This window comes from Spermophilus citellus (genome assembly GCF_964194105.1).
Source record: "Spermophilus citellus genome assembly, chromosome: 4".
Taxonomy (NCBI): domain Eukaryota; kingdom Metazoa; phylum Chordata; class Mammalia; order Rodentia; family Sciuridae; genus Spermophilus; species Spermophilus citellus.
Genome location: NC_138185.1, coordinates 36,601,773 through 36,608,873, shown reverse-complemented (window position 1 = coordinate 36,608,873; position 7,101 = coordinate 36,601,773).

The window sequence follows — 7,101 nt, the reverse complement described above, 5'->3', positions numbered from 1 at the left end:
TAAATGATGAATGAATAGCTAAAGTACAGGTAGTTGAGCAACTTCGGTTGGTAAGGTTAGCTCAAAGACTCATTCTCACTCTGTGAAATGAAGAAGGCAACAACACCTATCTTATAAAGATCAACAAAATAAATACTTTGCCAGTTATAATATGCTCTAGGAATGTAACTTGATATTCTATACTGTTGTTTATCCCCAAGAGTTTACCTTAGATGATCACTCCTCTAAGTAGCTCTTCATCCCTCCAATGTACATTCAGGTGGGTGCCTGACTGGACCTGAATCAATTTTTCTACCTGATCCATTTGCTAGGATGCACACATCTTAAAGAGCCTGCTTAGAGAACACAGGGAGCAAGCACATGGAGTTGCAGCAACCTGTGCACCTTATCTCTCTTAAATCTGTAATTATTCATTTAAGAAACCACAGAAATAAGTCATTGACATTAGTTAACATGTACAAAGTCAAATTTTACATATATTTTTTTTCTCGTTTTTAATGGGACAATATCTGTACTGCTCTTAAGCATGGATAAATTTGCAACAAATCTCTTACAAAAAAAAAGATGATAATGAAGGAAGGAAGAAGGAGTCGAAGGAAGAGAGAGTGAGAGAGAGCAAATTTTGGAAAGAGAGTAGGAAGAAAGAGAAGACAAACCCCAGTAAAACTCATGAACAGGTATACAACAGGTACATGTTTGAAAGTTTTCATGGAACTATATAAATGAATGTCAATCATCTTTAGAAATCAAACACTGTCATTATATATCGTATAGCTATTCACTAATTATGACACTTTAGGAAAGATAAGCAATATTAATGTAACCAATATCCTTCATAGGAAGATAAGTTTCAGATATCTTTTGAATGGAAAATATAAACAATAATATATGTTGAATTTTTAACAACCAAAAAACAAAACTTAGTTAAAGCCCAGAAGGGAAAAGCAGTATGCTCTAGTTTTTCATATAACCAGATAATCTTTCATGTCATTTTTTTCTCCTATACTGAGATGTTATCATTTTTTTTTATTCTCTTGGGTTTTAATTGATTATCACCACAACAGTTATATTTGCTAGCCAGGCTTAGAATTACGATAAATAAAACTAAATATATCATTTATTTTCAATGAATAATCATTAAAATAAGTGCTTATTCATTTAGCATCAAAAACCTTGATGTGTTCCCCCCACCCCCATTCCCTTAGTTGTAGTGGTAAAGAATAATAATGTTTTCCAGGTGGCAGGTCTATTGAATTCTGCAGTTTCACTAAGAGCAATTCAGTACAGGCTCTTGAGTTAATAACAAGCATTTAATAACCTCCAAAATAATAATAGAATTTTATGCAATGGATAATTATGGCCCTTAATGCCTGCATGGTCTGTTGGGTTAATGTGAAGGATATTTGCACAACAAAGGCAACTGGTTTTCTTTAGTCAGAATGTGTATTGGCTGGTTTATGTCCAAAACATCCTTAGTCATAAATGTAAATGGATGATGCTAAGTTGATCAGTCATTAACTCAAAGTATGTATTAAAATAAAACAAGTAAAGTTCATAAAAGTAAGGCATCTAGAATTAAAATGTATGATGGAAATATATGGGGAAGAGCACAACTTTAACCTCTAATACTTGGTTAGCCTCAATGACAAAGTTTCTAAAACTACTTCATTTCACAAGCAAACTATTAACAGGGCAACTAGAATCAGCAACAGACATTAGCTGGTACAAAATGGTACCCCAAACTCAACTTTAAATATTACCTTTGATTTACTGTTTAATCTTGCATTTTCTTCAAACCTCTGGGTGTTTGGAAAATTCTCTGAACTTTACTCAGCACAGAAATGTGGTTTTTTAACCATAGCTTACATTCCTTAATACCTATCCCCAAATTTACAATTCACTCTCTTGATTTTTGTTCTGTGATAACAACTGCTCATCTGTGCTGATTCATTCAATATTTGGTCCCCAATAGCTAATTCTATTTCCTTACCTTCTTAAAAGAAACTCAATTATTCATCATCTTATATCTGTATATTTGCTCATTAGAAAATATCCCAAATTTCTGAAATTCTTCGAAGTGATATGTTCTTTTACTTTTTTGTTTCCATTTCATTCCTGATGTCATTGACCAAGACAAAACAGTCTGCATTTTTTTTCCCACAGAACCATGTACAACTTCTTGCAAATGCAACTGGAAGACCTGGATCCTGACTCCACCAAAAAATGCATTAGATTCTTCAGGTTTATGATACCATTAAATTGAATTGTAAATTTAGGGATAGGTATTAGGGAAGGTAAGCTATGGTTAAAAACTATATTTCTGTGCTGAATAAAGTTCAGCGAACTTGCCAAACATCCAAATGTTCTATGAACTGCCTTAGAAATACAAGATTTGACAATATATCAAAGGTAATATTTAAAGTTGAGTTTTGGGTACCATTTTGTATCAGTTAATGTGTTCTGCTGATTCTAGTTGCCCAGTTAATAGTTTACCTGTGAAATAGTTTTAGAAACTTTGCCATTGAGGCTGACCAAGTGTTAGAGGTTAAAGTTGTGCTTTTTTGACATATATTTCCATGATACATTTTAATTTAATTTTCAGAAAACTGAAATCCACTATGCAATCTGTGTCCCCAGTCTTGTTTCCAGACCCAAATATCTAACAACCTGAACATTTCATGGATGTTCCAATGGCATCTCAAATCCAAATATGTTATACTGATTCCTTATATCCTTGGCAAACTTGTCCCACTTTCTCAGTGAATGGTACCTCCAGCTACTATATATCAGATGAAAACACAGAATCATGCATGTCTTTTGACATTCCATCAATAATGATTCCCAAGGGATTAAAACTTCATACAATCCTTAATTCTTTCCCCTAGACTCTAAACCTTCTTGCTGCAGCTTCCCAGTTCAGTCCTTCCTCATTTATCACCCAGTTTCCCCTGACTCAAGTCTCTGTCTCCAGTCTTGCTGAAATCTAGTAATTTTGCCCACAACTTCCATATTGAAGTTTTAATGTGGAAACCTGTGTCACTTCCTATAAATATTTACTGCCTTCTTGTTGCCATCATCAAAAAAACAAATTTCACAACAGAAAAAAAATACTCAAGACCATTGGTTCTTACTTGTCACCCCAGACTGATCTATCAACAAGTCCCTATCACCATCCAATTCTTTACAGCCTCCATTTTAACCCTAACTATCTTTAAATTGACAGTCTGTCCTCACAACTCTTCCCTTTCACTCAGGGTGTTGCGACTTCATTGAAAAATAAAACTCTCATATTTCTTCACCAAACTGATTCTTTCTGCTCTGAAAACTTCATCTTGGACATTCCTTCTTTTTAGAAATCATCCCTGACATAACCCCAGTGTAGAGGTACAGTACCTCCAAAAACCTTTCTGTTTCTCTTATAACATTTTCATTCACTTTTTTCAGTTAAAACACATAAAAATTTTTTAAAGGACATGATAATTGTTTCACTTCTGAGAATTATACCTCCACATACCTGTCCTCACATATCCCCATATAACTGAATCATAAACTCTTAGTGGTCAATCAAGGATGCTCTCTATCCATTTTGTGCTGCTATAACAGAATACCTGGGACTGGATAATTTATAAACTATTGTTTATAAACAGGTTACCTGGCTAATCTTCATGGAATTGTGAAGTCCAAGGCATGGTGCCAGCATCTGGTGTGAGCCCTCATGCTCTTTCATCACACAGCAGAAGACAGATGTTCAAAAAAGCATAATAAGAAAGGCAAAGGGGGGTAAGAACTCACTTCTGCTTCCCCTCCAGATCCATATTCTGCCCTTCTCCACTCTATGCTACATATAGTTCCTTATCCATTAGTTGAATTCACCAATGGAGTCCCAGGAGGAAGTGAGAGGGAACATAGAGAACAAGGGAAGGTATCAGTACCTGCTCCTTCCCTGAAAGGTCACCTCAGGTGGGCTGTCTCTGTGGAATGAAGGCTGCCACATCTATCAAAGAAGGCTTCTGTGCATGGTCCACCATTTTGTGGACTCTGTTAATGGATCCTTTTCATTACTAATTCAAGTAAAAGGGCATTTATGATGGAGTTAACAGATCACTAACCTCAGGAAACTTCATGATACCTGATGGTTATCCTCCAACCCACTCACAGCTTTGGAAACAGTCCTTTTGTAAATAACCTTCTTCAAACTGTTGATGATTGGAGTATGCCTTCTGTTTCCCATTGGGCTCTGATTGATAGGTGTCCATAGTCTTTAAGTCATTCCTAATTTTATTCATGTCATCATTGGAATGATGCTTAAAGGGTAGAAGAAGGCCAAATATGATGGGGATATAAACAAACTCATTAGGATCTGTTGGCTACATTAATAAATATGTCACATTACCAGGGGAAAATTTGAGTATTGAAAACAAAGAAGGAAGATACAGATTGTGCCTGCCTTAGGTATAAGGGATTATGGAGTGAAGGGGCTAAAGATGAACACTAGGATTTTAGGATGGAAGAGTACATGAGATCAGAGGCAGATAGACCTAATGTAGTTTATCCACCTAACCTCTGTGTGTGTGTGTGTGTGTGTGTGTGTGTGTGTGTGTGTGTGTGTTAGATCCCATTACGTGATAGAAACTTTTTCTAAGCACTTAGAGGTTCTAAGCCAAGCATTGACTACTCTGTGTCTGAGTGGTCTGAATGTGCAAACTCTGTGTGAATTTCCCATTCCAAGTCTACACCAGGCACTGCCATCCCTGGGTCCCTAATGCACTGACTACTCAAGGAATCACCTGAAGCTGGTGGTGGGTTAATCCATCCTCAAAGGACAAGCCCTGCACTGGGGACAAGATTAAGTTTTTTCCTATTATAAACTTGGATTTGCTTTGACCTGACACAATAGTCAAGGTGGGAGCCTCTCCCTCTCTTCTGCTCTCAGGGATACAATGTGGTCTGAAGATCCTTGTGGCAAAAATTCAGCTATGGGTAGCTTTGTATTTCTGATGGAATGCATTTGGGCTGGCCCTCAAGAAGGATTGGCCAAATAAATTATGAGCTAATGGCTTAACTTTAAAGTTTCAGGTTTTTTTTTTAATCTATGAAAATTGCCTTTATTTTTAATTAGGGAAAGAAGGAAAGACAGGTGATTAGGAGAGGTGAAGTATACTTAAGAGGACAATTTTAAGCATTGAATTCTAGACCTAGTTCTATTTCTTATGTGATATTAGTGAAATGCAGTTAAATTCTTCCCCTGTAAACAAAATAGTAAATCCATTATCAACTTGTATTCAATGTTGATCTCTTTCTTTTCACTCCAAGCATTCTTCCAATTCTAAAATTCAAAATGACCTTTAAAAAAAAAAAAAGCTAATTATTTCTCATTGTTCCTTCAATAATAGATATCCACTTACTAGGAAACAACAGTTGTGTTTGGTCCACCCATCCCCAGTATCATCTATACAAACCAAAGCATTATAATAGCTGTGTAAAAATTGAGCTCTATCTAAAATCTACTGGCACAAATTTTCATACGTCAAGCAGTTGCTTTGTAAAGCATTTTCGATTTACTGAAGCTCTTTGGACAATGGCACAATGGAAGTGAGTATTTTCACTTCTTCTGCACTGGGAACCTTAGAGTCACCCAAAAAGCAAGTTTTCCTCTGTGAGTCCCACAAAACATATCAGAGTAGGAGATATCCACTCAGCAGTTGCAGCATTAACGTAGGTACCCTTGGAAGATACCTCCAACTGGGGTAAAAAGTGTACGGCTGGTTTTGTGAGATTGTTGGTCAACTGTACTCTTGACTCAAACCACCAACTCATTTCACATAAATGATTGAATAGCCCTCTGTCTGCAGCAAAATTTTTCTGGGATTTATCTCTCAGGTATAAGCGGGCTTTGAATCAGTGCCTTCAGGGAAATACGCTTCAAAGTACATTTTTAACAACCAACCCCTGCATTCCATTCACACTAGATAAGGGATTGTGGGCTGGGGAAAAATTCACAAGTTTGGTCTATCGGTGTTGGTGCTGCTGTTCTCCAAAGCTTAGCCTAGGCAGTTGACTTCACCCCAAGCTGCATGTCTACCTTTGGCAAATATTTTTAAAAGTTAAAGTTTCACATATGGTGGAGTAACAAGTATCTCAGAAACCATGAGTGTGAATATAGCAAGAATCTGTAAATTAAGAACTTTTATTATTTTCAGATTGGGGACAAATTGATTAATAATGACTTCTTTTTTCACTTCTTTTATTTGTTCTTTTTAGATATATATATGACAGTAGAGTATACTTTGACACATTATACATATATGGAGTATAACTTTCCATTCTGTAGTTGTATGTGATGTGGGGTTTACACTGGGTATGTATTCATATATGAACATAGAAAAGTTACATCTGATTCATTCTACTGCCTTTCCTATTCCCATCTCCCTCCCATTCCTTCATTTCCCTTTCCCTAATCCAATGAATTTTTATCACTATCTCCTTTATTGTTTGTTAGTATTCATACACCAGAAAGAACATTTGGCCTTTAGTTTTTGAGAACTGGCCTATTTCACTTAGCATGATAGTCTCCAGTTCCATCCATTTACCATAATTTCATTCTTCTTTATGGCTGAGTAGAATATTACTTCTTTATTCAAAGTGGTACAATTGGGCAGATTTTTTTTCTTATAATTTCTAGAAGTTCCTAGGCAAACAAAGTCACTGTACTCATCTGAATAGGTAAAATGCATTTTATTTATAATATATAAGAATTAATCAAAAAAATAAAAAAACTTGCCACTATCAATAAAAGAAGTGGCCATATTATCTTTGACACTATGAAGTGCCTGATTAATATACTATGTCAAGAAATATAACAAATCAATATTAAATGCAAGATCTGGCTCATTATTAGTTTTCTTCTGTTTATAAGAATTAAATTAATGGTGTATTTAATTTTTTAATAATTGTAATGTATTTGACAGTAGTCAATGCTTAAGAACAGTTTTTTTAAACAGTGATTTGAGTGTTCTTTTGATGAATCTTTGAAATGTCCCACCTTGGATTCAATTTCATATTCAATGCTACTGTAAACAACCACAGATAGTCAAAAAACAG